We start from the raw sequence: 12,286 nt of genomic DNA on the forward strand, positions 1-12,286 counted from the left end.
GAGAACCTCCGAATCAGACACAGAAAAATCACACCGCTATGGCCACAGGCAAATGGAGAAGTGGAGAGATTCATGAGGACTATCAACAGAGCCCTCAGGATTGCAGTGAACAGCGGAAACGACCCGGAAACAGCTCTGGATCAATTCTTGAGTGCGTACCGCCAAACACCGCACAGTACCACCAAGTGTGCCCCGGTCCACGTGTTGTTCAAAAAAGCAACCGAGGCAATATCCCCACTGCACCGAATTGGTTGCCCGAGGCAAGAGACGATGAGACCATCCAGTCAAGGAGACAAACCACCAATCAGAAAGCCAGCGAGGCTCAGCAGGCCAAACAACCCAACCTACAGGAAGGGGACAGGTGGTGGTTCAAGATCGTCACCCAGGGTGGAAGTTTCGGACACCCTATGAACCGGAGAAATGGGCGGTAGAGAAGGTGCAAGGAAATATGGTCACGGCTCGCCGGGGCCATCAAATGGTCACTCGGAACATATCCTGTTTCAAGAAGGTAGGAGGGCCGGCTGGCTCTCCTACAGGATCCCTCAGTCAGGAACGAGGAGATGAAGATGGCATCCAGGGGGAATACGAACCATAGGCCGGGGCCCCCTCTCCGCCACCAGGCGCAGGAAGATCAACCAGAGAGGTTAGTCCCGCGGCCACCTGCACCACCACCCCTGTGCGCCATAGCCCTCCGGCTGGAATCAGCGAATTCATCCCGGCTGGGATCGCTGCCTCCCCGGCGTGCAGGAGCCGTCAGTACAACTTGAGGCCTAACCGGGGCCCGAGCCAGAGGTTGAGAGACTTTGCCTGGACATCGCCATAATCAGTGATAGGCCCGTAGGCCGGACTAAATTGAAGGAGGGATGTAGAGAGCCACCCGGGACTCTCACTACATTGTAGCACTCTGCCATGCATCCCCACAACCCCAGGGCGGGCTCGCCTCTGGGGTATATAATAAACGGCAGAAGCCCGCTCGGGTTCTCCGGCGAACTATAATAGTGTGTACCTGTGTAATCTGTGCTGTCCTCCGTGGCCATGTGTGAGGCCCTGTCCTCACACACCACATCAGTAAGGGCCGGTCCGTGGCGCAGTCGGGCAGCCGAGGGCCATGATCACGCAGGATGGGGGCAGTTTCTTCATTCCCCGATGCATCTCCCTCCTTAGCTGGTCGCCTCTCTCGTTGACACCGGGAGGTGCCGTCTTTCACCAGCGGTCCTCCCGGAGCCGCTCTCAGGATCGGGCCATCGTTGCCTATAATTCAAAGGGCCGCCATCTTGTCATCCGCGCTGTCTGGCAAACTTTCGCAAATTAAAGGTGCACCAGGCTGCAGCACTCTCCGCACCTATGACTGGAGCTCGCACCACCAGTTCCGACACCTGATCCGTGGTTTTATCGGTCCCAGATCATGTTGTGACAGCAGGATTAATGCAGGATCAATGTTCGGCCATCTGAGCTCCGGTCGGATGCGTCTAGTCTGCCATGCTCCTCGCCGCGCCCCCTGTTGCAGTAGTTTTTCATCCATCTGACACTTTATTCATGCAGGTGGAGACATTGCTCCTGGGGTTTGAAGTCTTGAGGGAGAATATGAGCTGGGTATTATCAGCATAGTATGTGATGTTGATTCTGTGGGTGCAGATGATTGTGGCAAGTGGGGTAAAGGAGGTGTTGATCAGAGTAGGGCTGAGTGAGGATCCTTGTGGAAACTTTGTAGATGAGGTTGACTGTCTCCAAGGTGAAGGTAGCCAGGCTGACTGACTGGGTTAATGCTTTTCAGGAAGGAGCAAATCAAGCCAGGTGTGAGATCTTAGATGCTGGTTTCAAGCAGACATTTCAAAAGGATGGTGTGGGAGACCGTCAAAGGCTGCGAAAAGATCTAGTAGGATGAGTGTCACCTTTGCCCATAATCATCCAGATGTCATCCATTGCGGTGATGAGGGTAGACTCTGTACAGTGGTTTGGCAGAAATCCGGATTGAGGGGTGTGGAGGAGGTGGTTGTCAGTGAGGTGGGTGACTAGACGTTTGTTTCTCTTCTTTTTGATGACTTTTGTTGCGTTAGGTAGCAGTGTGGAAGGCTGGTAGTTGTCTGCCGTCTGTGGCTCTTCAGAGAGTTTCATGAGGGGGGGGGGGGGTACTATGGCATGCTTCCAGACAACCGGTGGAAGACTGATTTTTGAATCATTCAGAATCTGGGTGAGGGCTGCACAGATGGGTGCTAGTCCTTTCATGAAGGTGTGGTGAAGGCAGGCGTCTAAGGATGCTCTGGAGTCTATTGACTGCATGGTAATTTTATTGCAGTTTCTTGAGTAGTGATGGTGGGCCAGGTCGTCCTCTGGGTGTTAGTAGAGATGGACAAGAGGGCTGTGAGGGTGGAAGTGTCTGGTTGGAACTCAAAGTTCTATTAGATGCTGATGACCTTGTTGCTGAAGACAGCTGGGAGCAGAGGTCCTGAAAAGGTGTTACCCTGTTGAAGATTGCCGCCACAGAGGTGAAGTCTTTCACTAGGGCAAATATTTCCTTGGTGCTTCTTTCGATTCAGTCCGTGAGCGCAGAGCGTTTGGTGGCTCTGATTTGCTGATGGTAATGTCTGAGGCAGTATTTATAGGTGCTCTTGTTGGTGTCATTGTGACTCCATCTATGATCAAGTTTTTTGCAGTGGTATTTGGTGAGCCTGAGCTCTTCTGTGTACCAGGCAGCTTGGGGCCTGGTTCTAGTAGCTTTCGGTGGAGCTAGCATGTCTGCACTGGTAGTGATTTCAGTGATGAAGGAGATAGAATTGTGGAGGTTGTTGTATCGAGGTTGGTGTTGTAGGAGTTTCAAAGACCAGGATTCTTCCGAGCTCTTGTTCCAGTGTGTCATAAAGGTTTGGTGTCATTGGACCAGGTGATTGGTGTGGGCTTGTCTATTGTGATGTTGCTGAAGCTGGTGAAGATGGGGGGGCCAGTAGGTGTCCAGCTGCATGTTTGTGGGCATTCTACTCGCTGGGTGAGTCCGAGGTTGGTTAAGTTCTTGAGGTGGGAGGTTGTGTTGGGATTGATGAGGTCCTCCAGGTGGCAGTTGAGGTTGCCAAGCAGGAGGAAGGCACTGGTGTCGAGGATCAGGGGCAACTAAATCTGCAATGGTGCTGCAGAAGTAGGTGTGTGATCCAGGAGGGTAGTAGATGAATGTGCTGCACAGAGTGTAGTTGGCGGTGATGAAGGTCAAGTGTTCCATGGTGCTGGTGGTACTTTCTGAGGTGATGGTGAAGATCATAATGATTCTGCCTTCTGGTTTGTTTGTCCTGTGATCTTGTATCTGGAGGGAGAGGGAAAGGATTCCCATTATGACAGTAGCTGATGAGGGAGTCAGCCAGCTTTCGGTCAAGAAGAGCAGGTCTGGTGAGCGGTCGTACAGCAAATCCCAAATTTCAGTGCCATTTTTGAGAGAGCGAGTGTTGAACAGTAGGCAGGGAAGGGTGTGGTGTAGTGCGGGGGTCGAGTGGGTGCAAGAAAGTGCATGTGAAATGGTAGGTGGTGTAGAAGAATGCACCTTAAGTGTTGGACGACACAGCAGCAGCGCTGGGAGATGCTACTGGGTCCTAGGGCACAGCGTGTTGCTGTGGAGTAGCAGGGGGTTAAGTGGTTGGAAGAAGGATCAGTGGTGCTTGAGCTGGGTGTGGGCGAACGTAAATGGGCTTTCCTTTAACGTGTCACTGGCATGTCTTCAGCCTCCATTAAGTGATGTCCCCTAATGTCAGGAAAGAGCTATGGAGAAAAGTATTCCAGACCAGAATGCAGCCTGGGGGATTATTCACAAGGTGGGGAATTTACAGGTAAATGTAAATGTAAATGTAAAATGTAAATGTACAGGAATTTATATAGCGCAAATCACCAAGGGGTTTCTAAGCGCTTGCTTAGGGAACCCGTCCTGGTATTCGCCTGTGAGATAACTCCAGCAGGGTATCCGCAAGGTGAAAGCCAGGCATCCCACCACGAGGGGCCGTTGTGGAGATTAAGCAAGCTATTGCCCAGAGTCGCAGAGTGTGAACCCGTGAATCGAGTAGGCACCGGAGCGAGAATTGTCGAGTCCATGGACATTTTAGGACTCAAGACCCCGCCGAGCATTGAACCCTGGTCCCGGGCTGACCTCTGCTTCCAGGTCTGCCTCCTCTAACCAGTGAGCCACACTTCTCCAGATAGAGTATCCACCAAAAATATCACTACCGAAGGTATGTAACTTTTTCTTTTTGATGCCAGGTCAATGGTACTCATTTGGCCAAAGTAAAGGCCAGCATTTCTAAGTGGGTCCACTACAGTGATTTGAACTTGCGACCTTTGCGGTCAAACGTGTTTATGCAGCAGATTCAGTGGTTTACTGAGACCCCATATCCTAATAAAACAAAAGCCTTGACAAATTAAAGTTTTTTTTGTTGCTAAATGTATATTTTACTCCGACTTTAGAAAGTAAGGTTTTGTAAGAGGAAATCTGGTGAGTGCATTCATTTTCCTATATTACTTGACCTGTAAGTCTAGAAGCAGTTTGCTGAATTTTTAAGGCCGGCCATGGAGACTTTTTGAGTAATGAACACATCTCAGGCCTGCCATTGCAGCCTAAAGTAGAGTTTTATATGCCTCCCTGCTCAACTGATGGTTTTACCGGATCTAATGCAGCGCAAACCAACACAGGGGCTCATATCTCAGCACCTCACAAATCCTGATCAGCAGCTTCACCGGATCTGGCGCAGTCTGACACAAGGCCTTGCATTGCAGTACCTTGCAGCTCCTGATCAGTGGTTTCACAGGATCTGACTCAACATGGGGCAGACTGACGCAGGGCCTTACATCGCAGCACCTGATCAGCAGCGTTACCAGATCAGATGCAGCATGTCACAGACAGCTTTGCTGGATCTGATGCACTGCATACTAGATCGATGCAGAATCTCATCACATCACCTCTCAGCTCCTGGTTGGCATATCCACGGACCAGAGACAGCACGACGCAGAGCTTCACATCACAGCACCGCACAACCACCCACACCAAAGACAAAAGGTGCAACCCCTAGCTGGCTCAACTTTGCCTTGTATCCGCTATGCGCTCTATATTGGTTGGCTTGAACTTGTGACTTTATCCCAATCCAGTGCAAGCAGGTCCCTGTAGTTGGCACTTTGCTCGTATTTGATGCTATTCTACGTATAACTTTAAAAACTGAAAACTCTGTTCTTCTGATTGGATTTTTGGTCTTATTTTATTTATTCAAAAGTATTCTATGTTTCTAAATTTGTTTGTGATTTTTTGTTTTATTTTTTCACTTTATTACTGTTTTAGTGCTGCATAAATACTTTACATATTGCCTCTAAGTTAATCCTAATTGCTTTTGTGCCAAGCTAACAGAGAGTTAAGTACTGGATAATTTAGTGACTTTTGGGGTTCACCATGACCTTGATTGTGGCTGTTGCTTGTGTTCTTCTTTCCCCTCTATCAAAAACCCAATTTCCTACATTAGTGTTCAGTAGAGGGATTCGGTATTTGTTCAGTGCCATTCAGCGAGTTTGTGTAATGCTACAATCCCATTACTAATAATTTGATACTAGATCAGACCTCTTTTAAATTCTGATTGAGGGGCCACCTTTGCTTTTTCCAAATTCACTTCTGTTCCACCTGAATTTGTGCACCGGAGACTCTCCCTGCTGAAAGCATGGAGTTTGAGCTCATCAACCTGGAGAGCTATACTGTGACTGCGCTCAAGGAATTCTGCAGGGAAAGGGAGAGTTCCATCAACTAAGAGGGCTAGAAGGCCCTCGGGCCCGGGAGGAGGTCGCCAGCTACATGGCCACAGCACAGGAGGAGGAGGTGGACTTTGAGGAGACACAGGAGCAGGAAATGGAGAGGGGTTGATGGCAACCTATGATCATGCTTCCAGATGAGAGAGGGGAACCTGCAGAACCAGCAGCACCTTCTCTACCAGCAATTTGTCCCCAGAGGAGCTGGAGGAGAGGAAGGCAGAAAGGGGGTTCAGACTACAACATGTCAAGGTAAGGATAGAGTAAACACAAGGAGATGGTGGATTGAGCGCTGAAACTTTTCAGACAGTCACCCCAAGTCACATATCTGGGTTGAATGCATCGTCGTTCTTTAGCTCACTTCGCCACCTCAGTTCAGACACAGCTATATGCAAATCAGTCTTGACCCTGTGCCTCATGGGAACAGTCTAGCCCGAACTGCCAGCCAAGCCATGTCTTCCTTGGACTGGAAACAAGTATGCTGGGACCAGTTTCGTGCTAACTGCTCTCATCAGCCTGGCTAGCTTGAATCCAGTAACAAAGTGAGCAAGGGACCCATGTCTGGGCATACCCTGCCAACTTAGGGCGAACAAAGCAAACACAAGGAGATGGATGGAGCGCTGAAACTTTTTGGACACTCACCCCCAGTCACAGATCTGGGTTGAATCCATCGTCGTTCTTTAGCTCACTTTGCCACCCCAGTTCCGACACAGCTATATGTAAATCAGTCTTGACCCTGTGCCTCATGTGAACAGTCTAGCCCGAACTGCCAAGCCATGTCTTCCGTGGACCAGAAACAAGCATCCTGGGACCGGTTTCGGGCTAACAGCCCTCATCAGCCAGGCTAGCTTGAATTCAGTGGCAAAGTGAGCAAGGGACCCAAGTCTGGGCATACCCTGCCAACTTAGGGCGAACAAAGTAAACACAAGGAGATGATGGGCGGAGTGCTGACACTTTTCTGATACTCACCCCCAGTCACAGATCTGGGTTGAATCCATTGTTAATCTTTAGATCACTTTGTCAAACCAGTTCAGACACAGCTATATGCAAATCCGTCTTGACCCTGTGCCTCTTGTGAATAGTCCAGCCCGAACTGCCAAGCCATGTCTTCCCTGGACCAAAAACAAGCATCCTGGGATCGGTTTAGGGCTAACAACCCTCATCACCCAGGCTAGCTTGAATCTATTGGCAAACTGAGCAAGGGACCCACTTCTGGGGGGTTCCCTGCCAACTTAGGGCGAACAAAGCAAACACAAGGAGATAATAGACGGAGTGTTGAAACTTTTCAGACACTCACCCCCGGTCACAGATCTGGATTGAATCCATCATCATTCTTTAGCTAACTTTGCCACCTCAGTTCAGACCCAGCAATATGTAAATCAATCTTGACCCTGTGCCTCATGGGAACAGTCCAGCCCAAACTGCGAAGGCAGGTCTTCCCTTGACCTGAAACAAGCATCCTGGGACCGGTTTCAGGTAACAGCCCTCATCAGCCAGGCTAGCTGGAATCCAGTGGCAAAGTGAGAAAGGGACCAACGTCTGGGCATACCATGCCAACTTAGGGAGAACAAAGCAAACACAGGGAGATGATGGACTGAGCGCTGAAACTTTTCAGACACTCACCCCCAGTCACAGATCTGGGTTGAATCCATCATCGTTCTTCAGATCACTTTGCCACCCCAGTTCAGACACAGCTGTATGCAAATCAGTCAACCTGCCAACTCAGGGCGAACAAAGCAAACACAAGGAGATGATCTGTGAGTGGGGGGTGAGTGTCTGAGACGTTTTAGCGCTCCTTCCATCATCTCATTGTGCTTGCTTTGTTCAAGCTAAAAATGGAGGCAGAGGGGAGAAAGACTGAGGCAGAGAACCCTGGCAGAAAAGAAACTAAACCTAGAGAAGGGGAAAGCTGATAAGAAACTGGTCTTGGCTCATGAAGTGAGTCTGATGGAGCTGGACATCAAAGCCAAGCATGCCACAGAGTCTTGCAGCATTGGTGGCAGTGATTCCTCATTGCCCAATGGAGACAGGAGGTTCCACATTGTCAAGGACCTGGTACCTAACTTTGTTGAGGGGGGGTGTTGACAAGTGGTTTGAGGTTAATGAGGTTGTCCTAGACACAGTGCCCCTGAGGATGATTGAGGATCCAGTCTCTAGAGGCACATTCCCAATGAAGGGAGACAGGATGAGATTACCTCCCTCCTCCCCCCCACATACCCTGGGCAGGCAGTATGTTCTCACCCCTGAAAGTTAAAGCTGAAGTGTAGAGATGGCCAGAAGTTGCCACAATGATCCTTGGTGGCTTTTGAGGCTTACGTTTGCAAAGCACTGGATGGTTAAATGAAGGGCAGTGATGTGAGTGGTTACAAGAGGCTGTACAATGTGTTTGTTACAGAGCACATGTTCAGCAATTGTTTTACAGAACTCCACTGACAGTGTATAATAAGCTCACTGACCCGAGGGAGTTTGTTAGAAGTCGGGCCACTAACTAGGCACCACGGTCCACAAGGAGGTATCTTGTGTGTGTGTGTTGGGGGTGGGGGGTGGAGCAGGCTCCAAAAGAGTAGTCAGGGTTCCCAGAAGAAGAAAGATGGGTGGAGTAAGAAACAAAAGTAAAGAGTTCTCGAAAGACCTCCTAAATAGTTTACATGGGACGGAGACCCAACACCAACCTGAAGAAAAGAATTATGGATTTTTGTTTTTATAAAAAGACAAGGAAGTTTGGCCCCAAATGCCATGAGTGCTATAAGTATTGGCACATGAAGGAAGAAGCCAAGTGTCACATGAGGGCACAGCCCCCCGTTGGCAGACCCAAGGGTTGGCCAGTGTAGCGCTTGGGTAGGAGGTGACCCCAGTTAGTGCAGGGGTAGAGCAGAGGTTACCCCAGTATACTTCTGCAACAAAGAGATGGAACCCAAAACCCACATACCTTCAAATACTTCTATGTACAGGCAGTGGGTCACCACCAATGGGTAGAGGAGGGAGGCTCTGAAGGACACAGGAGCCAGCATCAGACCTGCCAAATTACAAGGTGCCACCATGAATCACACAATTTTCGCTCCCTTCACACGGTCATCCAGTGAGTAGCCGAAGTCACATGGTGGCAGGGAAAACAAGCTTAAAACCACTGTAAACAGTGAGTTTCCAGTTCATTTTCTGAGGCTGTAGGCAGCCAATGACCCTAAAAGATGTGAAAACACCCTAAGACACCAGCAACAGCCTTGATGATCCATTTTATTTAAGGGGAGAGAGAGGAAGGCTTGGTGAGGGGCCTCTTAGTTTGTTCTTTGCACCAAGCCCCGCCCTTTCCCCAGACCCAGCCCCTCCTCTCACTGAAATTATCTTGTAGATTGGAAGGTTTGCTGCATGCCTACTGTACGGTGTCATATGGGGTTCTCAGAGTAGGTAATCACCTATGCATTCCACAAGGTTATGGTAGCAGATAACTGTGAGAGTCACTATCCAGTGGCTCTGGTTCCCTTCGAGTGTAGAGGAGGGTCTCAGGTACTCTAAAAGTAACTCTGAGCCATGCCATGCCTGTACGTTGTCTGCTAGGAAATGACGTGGAGCACACTCTTTGAAAGGAAGTCGAGTTTAGATATCACCTGGAGATTTTAGGGTTGCCTTAGTAGGTGTGTCTGACCACACATGCAATAGCTGCCCAAGAGGTGAGCTAAGGAGCCCTGGAGCCTGGGAAAATGGCGTAGGAGCTGCCAAGCACAGGAAAGGAAAGAGGTATGGAAAATGAGCCCCTGAAACTCCCATTGTCCGTGTTAAAGGGACGTCTGAGGGCAACGCAATGAAGCCTACTGGGAGACCTGCCTGAGCTTGCTGGATGGCAAGTGGAGGTTGAGCCCCTGAGGGAAAAGAGTTATGTAGAGGTCAAAATGAGTTCCCAACTATAGAGGGTTTGAGGTAGCAAGCTTAGGCCCTAGCATCTAGTGACCCCCAAGAGATCACCTGATCTATTGGGAGAATGACCTCTTCTATAGTGAGCATAAGGTTCCTGAGCCTGGGGCAACTCGTGTGATGGTGGTCCCCCAGTGCTATAGAGTCTTCCTACTGGGTTTAGCTCATGATATACCCCTGGCAGGACATCTGGGGCAGGATAAGACCTTAGCCAGTCTTGGCACCCACTTTTATTGGCCCTGGTTGAAGACCACCTCAGATTCATTATGTGGGTCTTATCCCACCTGCCAGGCCACTGTGAAAGCAGGGAAAAAGATAAAAGTCCCTCTAGTTCCATTGCCTGTCATTAGCACCCCGTATGAAAGGGTAGGCATCGACATTGTTGGCCCTTGGACCCTAAGACTGCCATAGCCAACAGGCTTATCCCAGTCTTGGTGGACAATGCCAACAGGAACCCAGAGGCATTACCTCTGAGTTATGTCACCGCGTCTGCAGTGGCTAGGGCTTTGAAGGGGAGTTTTACCCAGATGTGGCTCCTCAAAGAAGTATTGTCCAAGAGGGGCACAGACGTCATGTCTGCATACATGAAGTCAATATGGGATGAGTGTGGGTGTGACTTATACGTTCTCCTCACCCTATCTCTCTCTGACCAGTTGGGTGGTTGAGAGATTATACAAGACCCATAAGGGCGTGATTATGGGCCTGCCTGAACTCATGAGACAGAAATTGAATATCCTCTTACCATGCCTGCTTTTTGTCTACAGGGTAATTCCACAGAAGTGGGTTGGGTTTTGCCCATTCAGGCTCCTTTATGAACACCCTGCTACAAGATCTTTCAGTTTGGAGAAGAAGGGGGGCTAGCAAGTTTCCAAGGAGCCCCTTCCCCACCGGATGGAGTTAGCTATATGCTGGCTCTCTGGAACCAGATGCAGCACTTCTGGAAGAAGACCTCTGAAACTTTGGAAGGAAGGCAGCCAGGAGGTGATGAAACTCTAGTATGACCAGAATGTTAATATGGTCAACTTTCAACCTGGATAGAAAGAGTGGGTGATGGTGCCAGTGGAGCCCTGGGCCCTCCAAGACCCTTGGTCAGGGCCGTATGAGATGAAGGAGAAAAAAGGGAAGTCATCTACTTGGTGGATCTTAAGACCCATAGGAACTGCTTAAGGGTACACCATGACAGTCTCCTCAAACCACACTATGAGAAGTATGAGATCACCATGCTCCTGGTGACAAATGACGGGGCATAAGAGGAGAGTGACTCTTTTCAATCTCCTATCTTTAACCCCTTGCATGCTGATGACGGAGCGGTTCCGTCATCAGCTACGGGTGAGCTGTGCTGATGACGGAACCGTTCCGTCATGACTCTACCCGCGCAAGGCGGAGTCAGCATGGGCGGGGAATTCCCGCCGCACGCACGGGGTTAAAGGAGCAAAATGGTTCAGTGGGAGGTGCCAACCTCTTACCTACCCTGATCCCACAACAGCAGAGGGACTGTTGCCAGTTACTGGGGTAGTTTGCCTCCCTGTTCTCCCTTACCCCTGGGCTCACTCATTTGTTTACCCATGATATTGATACTGCAGACAGCATTCCTGTAAGAACGAAACTTACAGACTGTCTGACTAGGTGATGGCTAGCATTAAGGAGGAGGTCTCTAAAATGCCTGAGTATGGGGTAATTGAGCACTCCAGTAGTCCCTGACCCAGCCCAGCGTTGCTGGTACCTGACATAACTCCCGGGGCCACCCCAGAACTCTGATTCTGTGTAGATTACACAGGACTCGACTCAGTTACCAAAACTGATGCTCATGCCAAGCTGATGAGATCATTGATAGGCTAGGAGATTCCAGATTCCTGAGTACCTTTGATCTCACAACAGGGTACTGGCAGATTGCCATGACTGAGGGGGCTAGAGAGAATTCTGCATTCTCTACCCCAGAGGGGCACTTCCAATTTCAGGATTGAAGAATACCTGTGCCACTTTTCAGAGGTTGGTTAATTGGGGCCTGGCCAGCATGGAGGCATTCAATGACATCTATCTGGATGACATAGCTGTGTTCAGCCTCAGCTGGGGGGCTCTCTGCTCCACCGCCAGGAGGTGCTGCAGGCTCTGCAACAGGTAGGTCTGAATATCAAAGCCAGCAAGTGCAAGATAGGGCAGGGTTCTGTGGTTTATCTGGGACACCTGGTGGACGGGGACAAGGTGCAGGCCTTCCAAGCAAAGACCAAAACTATTCTGGCCTGGGAACCCCCCAAAACTTACTGATGTAAGGGCCTTATCGGACCTTACTGGATCCTACAAGAGGTTTGTCAAGGGGTATGGCATCATTGCTTCCCCCTTGACTGAGATGACTTAAAAATTAACACTAAAGAAGGTGAGCCTAACACAGGCCTGTCAGAGAGCCTTTGAGACCCTCAAGGAGGCCGAGTGTACAGAACCCGTATTCAAGGCCCCCCAAATTCTACTAGGAGTTTATAGTGCAAACAGATGCTTTAGAGCATGGTGTAGGGGCTGTACTGTCACAGTTAAAGTAGAAGGGCTTAGACTTGCTTGTAGCCTTCATCAGACTGAGGTTACTCCCCAGTGAGCAAAGGTGGAGGTCTATTGAACAATAACTTTT

Source organism: Lissotriton vulgaris, chromosome 8, assembly GCF_964263255.1.
Source record: "Lissotriton vulgaris chromosome 8, aLisVul1.2, whole genome shotgun sequence".
In the NCBI taxonomy this organism is placed as follows: Eukaryota; Metazoa; Chordata; class Amphibia; order Caudata; family Salamandridae; genus Lissotriton; species Lissotriton vulgaris.